Source organism: Octodon degus, unplaced genomic scaffold, assembly GCF_000260255.1.
Source record: "Octodon degus isolate 3935 unplaced genomic scaffold, OctDeg1.0 scaffold00064, whole genome shotgun sequence".
NCBI lineage: Eukaryota > Metazoa > Chordata > Mammalia > Rodentia > Octodontidae > Octodon > Octodon degus.
Genome location: NW_004524640.1, coordinates 555,281 through 562,223, shown reverse-complemented (window position 1 = coordinate 562,223; position 6,943 = coordinate 555,281).

Below are 6,943 nucleotides of genomic sequence, written 5' to 3'. Positions count from 1 at the left end.
ACCAAAACTAGTTGATATTGAAAACTTTGATGCTTTTGTACAAACAATAAATATTAAAAATGCATTACTTTATGTTTGCAATATTTTTTCTTTGAAGTACTCATAAATGAAAATAATCTAAAGAATAAGCATGGGTCCACGTTTAGGTGCCTTGATAAGAAAAATTAGTCTTATGCCCCTTAAATTTTGCTATTTTCTTATCATCACGTTCCACATCCAATTCTTTATTCATTGCACACAAGAACCTGGATATCTGTTCAAGTTTCCATGTCTTATAGTGACATTAACATAATAAGATATTTTTATTTAAATATTCACTATAAAGTGAATATTTTACATCAGACCACAGAAAAAATACCTCAAAGAACATGATCCTCTGGAATTCTCCAACATCCAATAACCACCTAAACCAAGATGACCCATCGTTGAAACAAATTTGGAAAGGGATTATTTAGCACTGTTTTCCTCCAGTATTTTTAGAGATTTCTTGTTGGCGACATAAATTCAGTTATGAAATACTTTTTTTTAGGTACTACTTCCCAGTATCATGTGATAGACAAAATAATGGCTCATAAAGTAACATAATAATGTGTTACTTAGTGTGATGAAAGGGATTTTGTCAATGTAATTAACATAGGAATCTTGAATGGAGATTTCCAAGATTATGTAAGCAGGTCCAACCTAATCTTAGTGATTCTTCTACATGGAAGAGAGAGCCACATATCCAGAGTTAAGGGAATCTGTGACAGTGGAAGCAAGGAAGAATTATAAAGTTGTTGACTTTGACAATAGAAGGGGCCTAAACACTGAAAGTGTAGGCATCCTCTGGAACCTGGGAAAATTAAGGGGAAGGATAGTTCCTTAAAACCCACACAAGAAATGCTGTCTTGCCAACAACATGATTTTTAGCTCAATGAGACCAATTTTAGACTTCTGATCTCCAAAATCATATGATAATAAATGCATGCTGCTCAAAGCCACTATGTTTATTCCAACTACTGTAAAAATTTAAAACATCCCAACTTTCAAGTTCAACATGGCATCAATTTTTTAAGGGCTGTCTTACTCATCATTAGATCCCCATTTCTAGTACAAGACCAGAAACAGACACATAATAAACCTATTTAGGCTCAACTAACTAGCTAAAGAATCTACTCACTAATTTTTAGAAGCTAATAATTCCCACAAAAGACAATATATCAAAACCATGTGAACAAAGGGTATTCCATTGTCATTTAAATATTGTAGGTGCCTGAATTCAGCAAAATATTCCAACATAGCCCAGTAGTCCATAATAGTAGTGGGTTTTCTGTAAGACTGGCAATAACAGAAGTTCTTGGATCATTGAATAGAGAGATTTGTTCTAATAGTGTTCATGGACAGGATATCATGTCTGCATCTTCTACAATGAATAAACACTAAGACAACAATATGCAATATATTAATTATTGAAACTGTGCTGGTAATTGGTTTTGAAACTGTCTTATTGTTATTTGTTTCTCAATAAAATTATTTAAAAAAAACCATGTGAACTTTGTCAAAAGTTACGACAATATTTTAACGTTGTTCCATAAATTTGCCACATGAAAATGTATCTCTAAAACAGTAGAATGAAAATAAAAGCTACTTGCCTGAATTTTTAAGCAACCTTTCAATGAAATGTAAAGTCATATAGAAAAGTGAAAATGCCTCAAATAAACAACTTTCAAGTTTATATGATGTGAACACCTCCAAGTTGCTATGATCCTGATCAAGAAATAGAAGATCACCAACCCATATTACACCTGCTGCTCCATCCCATTGCTGCTTCCCTGAAGATAACATCATGTCTAGATTTATTTTGGTCCATTTTCAAAATGTATACAACTGTCAACATAAAGAATGCATTACTTTGTGCCCAATTTGTTATAATTAACAATATGTGCAAGTCATTTATATTAGGGATAGCCATTTAGTCATTTTCAATGTCTGTAACACTCTTTCTCCCCGCCCTTCTCCCTCCCCTTCTATCTTCCTCTCTCTTTTATGAATACATGGTAATTTATTTATCAATTTGATTATCAAAAGACATGGACTATGTATCACTGTTAGTACAATATGTGTTACGAACATTCTTCACATGCTCTTTTACAACCTTATGAACATATTTTAATAGACCTATGATTATGAATAAACTGCTGAGTCATTAGTTGTTTCTTCTGTTTTCAAATTTGTAGATGCTTCCAAGAGTTTTCCAAAGTTGTACCAATTTACAGTCTCAATGGTGATGAGGGAATCTTCTAATTGCTGCACATTCACACCGATATTCTTCACTTTTTTGGTTTAGTTTTAGTTATTAAACATGTAGTGTACCTTACATATTGAGTTACTAATTCTTGATACATAGATTGAAAGCCTTTCCATATATTGATAAACTTCTTCTACAATGTTCCTTGACCATCTTCCTATTGGGTCTTATGATCCTGTTATACTTAAAGCATCTCCATGAAATCAAAATTATTGGCAGGTACTCTCATGATGACTTTTGACATGCTTCATGTCACTGATTGACTCCTAGTTACAGTGCTGATTAAATAATCAGGTATCAACCTTTAGCAGTTTACTTTCTATAACATTATTTTTCCCTGTTCTATTCAACCAGTTATCAATTGCATCAATAAAGTTCAGAGGGCACACTTACTATACATTTTGATTGATATAAGCTAAAAAATCTGGTTAATTGGTTTTAGAAAGCCAGGATTTTGGAGGTCTCCTAAGAATGTTAATGCTGAGGCCAAATATTTAACAAAAACATATAAATTAAAGTGTGAATTTTGTATTTTAAGCAATAATACAATGTGTATAAAATGGATATTTTTTCTAATGAAACTTGTAAGATTTTTACCAAAAAAGGCCAGAGTAATTTGGAATTCACTGGCAAAATCCTAAGTCTAGGATAATGAGAGTTAAATGCTTTATTCTCTCACTTACCCAAACTGGACATTAGATTTTACCAGGAATGCTAGTGAGACATGATACATCTAGAAGAGCAAGCAGGAATCATTGGAAAATTTGAAAAATTTCACTCAATGGCTTGGAATTATAAGTTCTATTATCCCATCTGAAAATTTTTATTTTTTCCATAAGAAGTTGAAAAGACAACATAGACAAAATTCTATGAGAGGACCTACAATGAGCCCATTTGACAGGGAAATAAGCATATTCTGGACTTGCTATAAGAGACATTGCAACCTTCTAAGAGCTACAGGTTTTAAAATCTAAATGGATTATCTTGTGATGGTGAGCATGCATTCATTCATTTGTAATTAATTTACTTAATAGTTATTGCATGGCTATTTTATGTCAAAAATCTTACTACTTATGGAAGAGACAAAAAATAATTGGAAAGAGAACCTGCTTTGAATAACTCATAGTTAGTAGAAATGAAGTGGAAGTAGAAGAGAAAATTACAGGATAATAATTCTAAATGAATATAAAAGTACTATAATAATTGTTTCTAATGAGACACCAGAATAGCTAGAATTACCTGTTCTGACAAAGAATTAAGGAGATGTATGAGAGCTTCATTAAAATAAAAACATAGCTAAGAATAGTTGGCCTTCCTATTTGAGAATATATATATATATATATATATATATATATATATATATATATATATATTTGATACAGGGTCTCACTACACAGCTTGGACTCATAGTGATCCTCCTGTCTCAGCCTCCCCATCACTTGGATTACAGGTGTATGCTACCACACCTGGTCTCAGTGGCTAGCTCAGAGCACCCACAGGCAGGGCCAGCATAGCATGTGGTATCAGGGATCTAATCCCAGTCCCTGCACTTGCCTAAGCAGATCCTTAGTTCGCTGAACTATCTTGCCAGCCCTGTTTAGCACATATTATCTGAAGAAAATCGTATTACTATTCAACGTTCTTTTTAATTTTATAGATTGAGAATCTAGCATACAGGTAAATCATATAATTGCTAAAACTGTCCAGCTATTATGTGGTAGAGTGAGTTATTGTCTCAGTTACTCTTCTCTCACTGCTGGGACAAATACCCAACACCCAAAAGGAAGGAAGGAAAGGTTTATTTAGCTCACAGTTACTGGAGGTTTCAGTTCATACCCAGCTGGCTCCGAGTGCATGGCACAGAGCAGGGAGCATCCATTCATGGTGGCAGCAAAGAGCAAGAGAGCAAAGAGTAGCAGCAACAACGGCAACAGAGAGAGCAGGTCTGTCTCTCTGTCTTTCTTATAGTACATTCAGGCTCTCTGCCCCAGACTGGGGAAGGACATACACCCATAATCCCAGCAGTACTAAGACCCATAATCCCAGCCTTGGATCACCTAGAATCCCAGGGGATCATGAGTTAATCACAAACTCTAGAAGTCCCCACCTCATGACTGCATGAGGCCTTGAGGGGACAACTAGACACAAACCATAAGAGTTATGAATCCAGGAAACTTGACATTTTTTTCTTTTTCTTTTTTAAGATGAAATCTCCCTATTTAGTTCAGACTGGTCTGGAACTCACTATGTAGCACAGGCTGGCCTCAACCTGAGGCAATTGGTAATCGTCTTATGTCGACCTCCCAAGTGCTGAGGAAACTATATTTTTATCTAGTATTTTTCTATATTTGGTACAGTTCATTTGTGTATCCCTAGTGATATTTTTAAAAATTAATAAAATAGAAAGTGTTCAAGTGCATTATACAAGTGCATTTGACAAATGTGGCTTCACAAAGTTCTGTAAGTGCATGCCTCATGTTTTCACATGCATGCTAGGTCACAGAAGCTATTTTGAAATGTGTAAGAGAATTCTGTTCTCAGGAGAAACTACCTAACATGTATTTTCCTTAGCATTGTTTGTTACTATCTATTACTCCATTAAAAAATACTCCAAATTTAGTTAAGACAAGAATATTTATTGTCTCACAGTTTGATGGGTCAGAAAGCCAGGCAAGCATGGTGGTCTGTCTCGAGACCTCTCACAGGTACCCAGTTAATTCAAGGCTTTACTGGAATATTATGCTTTCTAGCTCCCTCGCTTCATTGTCAAAGAATTCTGTTTGTTTGAAATGGTTGGACAAAGGTCTTGGTTCCTATATTCTGTTGCAAAGAGCTCCACAAGCAAACAATTTCAGCTTGGCTTATACCACATGGGTCTCTCCATAGAGCATTGCACAATTTAGCATCTTACTTCACAGCAAGCAAGAGGGCAAGAAGGCAAAGGAGAATATCAGCACAAAGGAAGCAAAATAAGACAGGCTAGCAAGGTAGAACTGATAGTCTTTTGTAATCAATGACATCTGATTACTTCCAGCATTTTCCCTTTGTTAGGAGCAATACAGTTTCTAGTTATGCACATAAGCTTAAAAAGTCACCACTCCATCCTTAGAAGCTGAGCAGATTGAAAAAAATCAACAGCTCTTTTTAGATCTGTTCAAGAAATAAGGTCACAGGACAAATTACTGCTCACAGAATTGGAGAGTCAGATAAGAGGATACAGAAAATCATAATATACCTAAGCAGAAATTTCCTTGGAAACCAAAGTTAGTAGGAAAACCAGATGTAGACGTATCTGAGAAGTTAAAAACTCCTGGGGTAATTGGCCACAGGGGATAGGGAATGCTTTTCCTGAGATTTTCCTCCAGGAGCTCAAACAGATTCCCACAGTAAATAACCAACCAAAAAAAGCTCATCATGTTGACAGCAAGGAGGGGAAAAGACCTCTTTAAAACATGGCATGGAATCTGTTAATTTTAAAAAGTCCTACGCTCAATAAAAATAGTTAATCAGAACCTAATTTTTAGGCTGAGATTTTATCAAAGCCTATGTGATCTTGGGTGGAAGTGGGAAATATCTGACTCCAGCTCATTTTAGCTACCCCATCCTACCTAAGAGGGGAAAGGAAACTGAGAAACACGTTTGAAGTTCAAGGTCCAGATTTACAGGCTCACTAAAGGACTGACCGCTACTCAGAGGACCATGGAACTGTGTCCATCCTCTGGCATCTCACCACCAAGTTACTAAAGATCTAATCATAGCAATTCCTTTTACCACGTACATTTTGGTCAGCTGCTGGGAAGAAACCACAAGGTATATGAAAGACCAAAATCAAGTTCTGAAGACACAGACTAAGTTTCAGAACCAACTGTAGCAGGGCTATAAGAATTACCAGATGAAAGATGTACAGCAAATATGATTAATATGCTAAGGGTCATAATGTAGCTAGCATATAAGAACACAGGGTGATATAAGCCAGAAGATGGAAATCCTAAGAAAGGATAAAAAAGAAGTGCTGGAGATCAAAAGCACTGTAACACAAATAAACAATATCTGTGATGGCTTTGTTGGTAAAGGGAACAACTAAAACAACAAACTATCTAAGGTTCAAGATGTATCTGATGGGTCTGCGCTCATGCAGCGGTCATGGTGGCAAAGGCAGTACAGCGCTGGGATCCCAAACCAAAGATGATACAGGCCTCTCCTAGACTGTCCCCCATTTCCTCTACCTGGTTAACCAGGAAGTTCCTCTTCTGATTTTCTCATCCGCTACTCTCCCCTAATCAGCGTCTATTGTCTCACTGTAAACTCCGTCCCATCCCAATCAGATGAAAACTCCAACCTCTGGCTCGGCTTCTCTCACCCTCCAGCATTCAGCAATAAAGGATTTCCTTGCTTTCCTCAGGCTTCTTTTTTGTGTTCTTAGTAACCTTACAATGTCAATAGAAACCTTAAAACTGAAACACCAAGAGAATAAAGACCGAAAAAAGTAAGACGAATTATCTAAGATTTGTTGGACAATTACAAAGCATTTATGGGGACTATCAGGAGAAACACAACACATTTTGTAACAGAGATGACTGACAGTTACCCCAAATTTATGTCAGTCATGAAGGTAAAGATCCAGAAAACTCAGAGAACAAGCAGGATAAGTGAAAA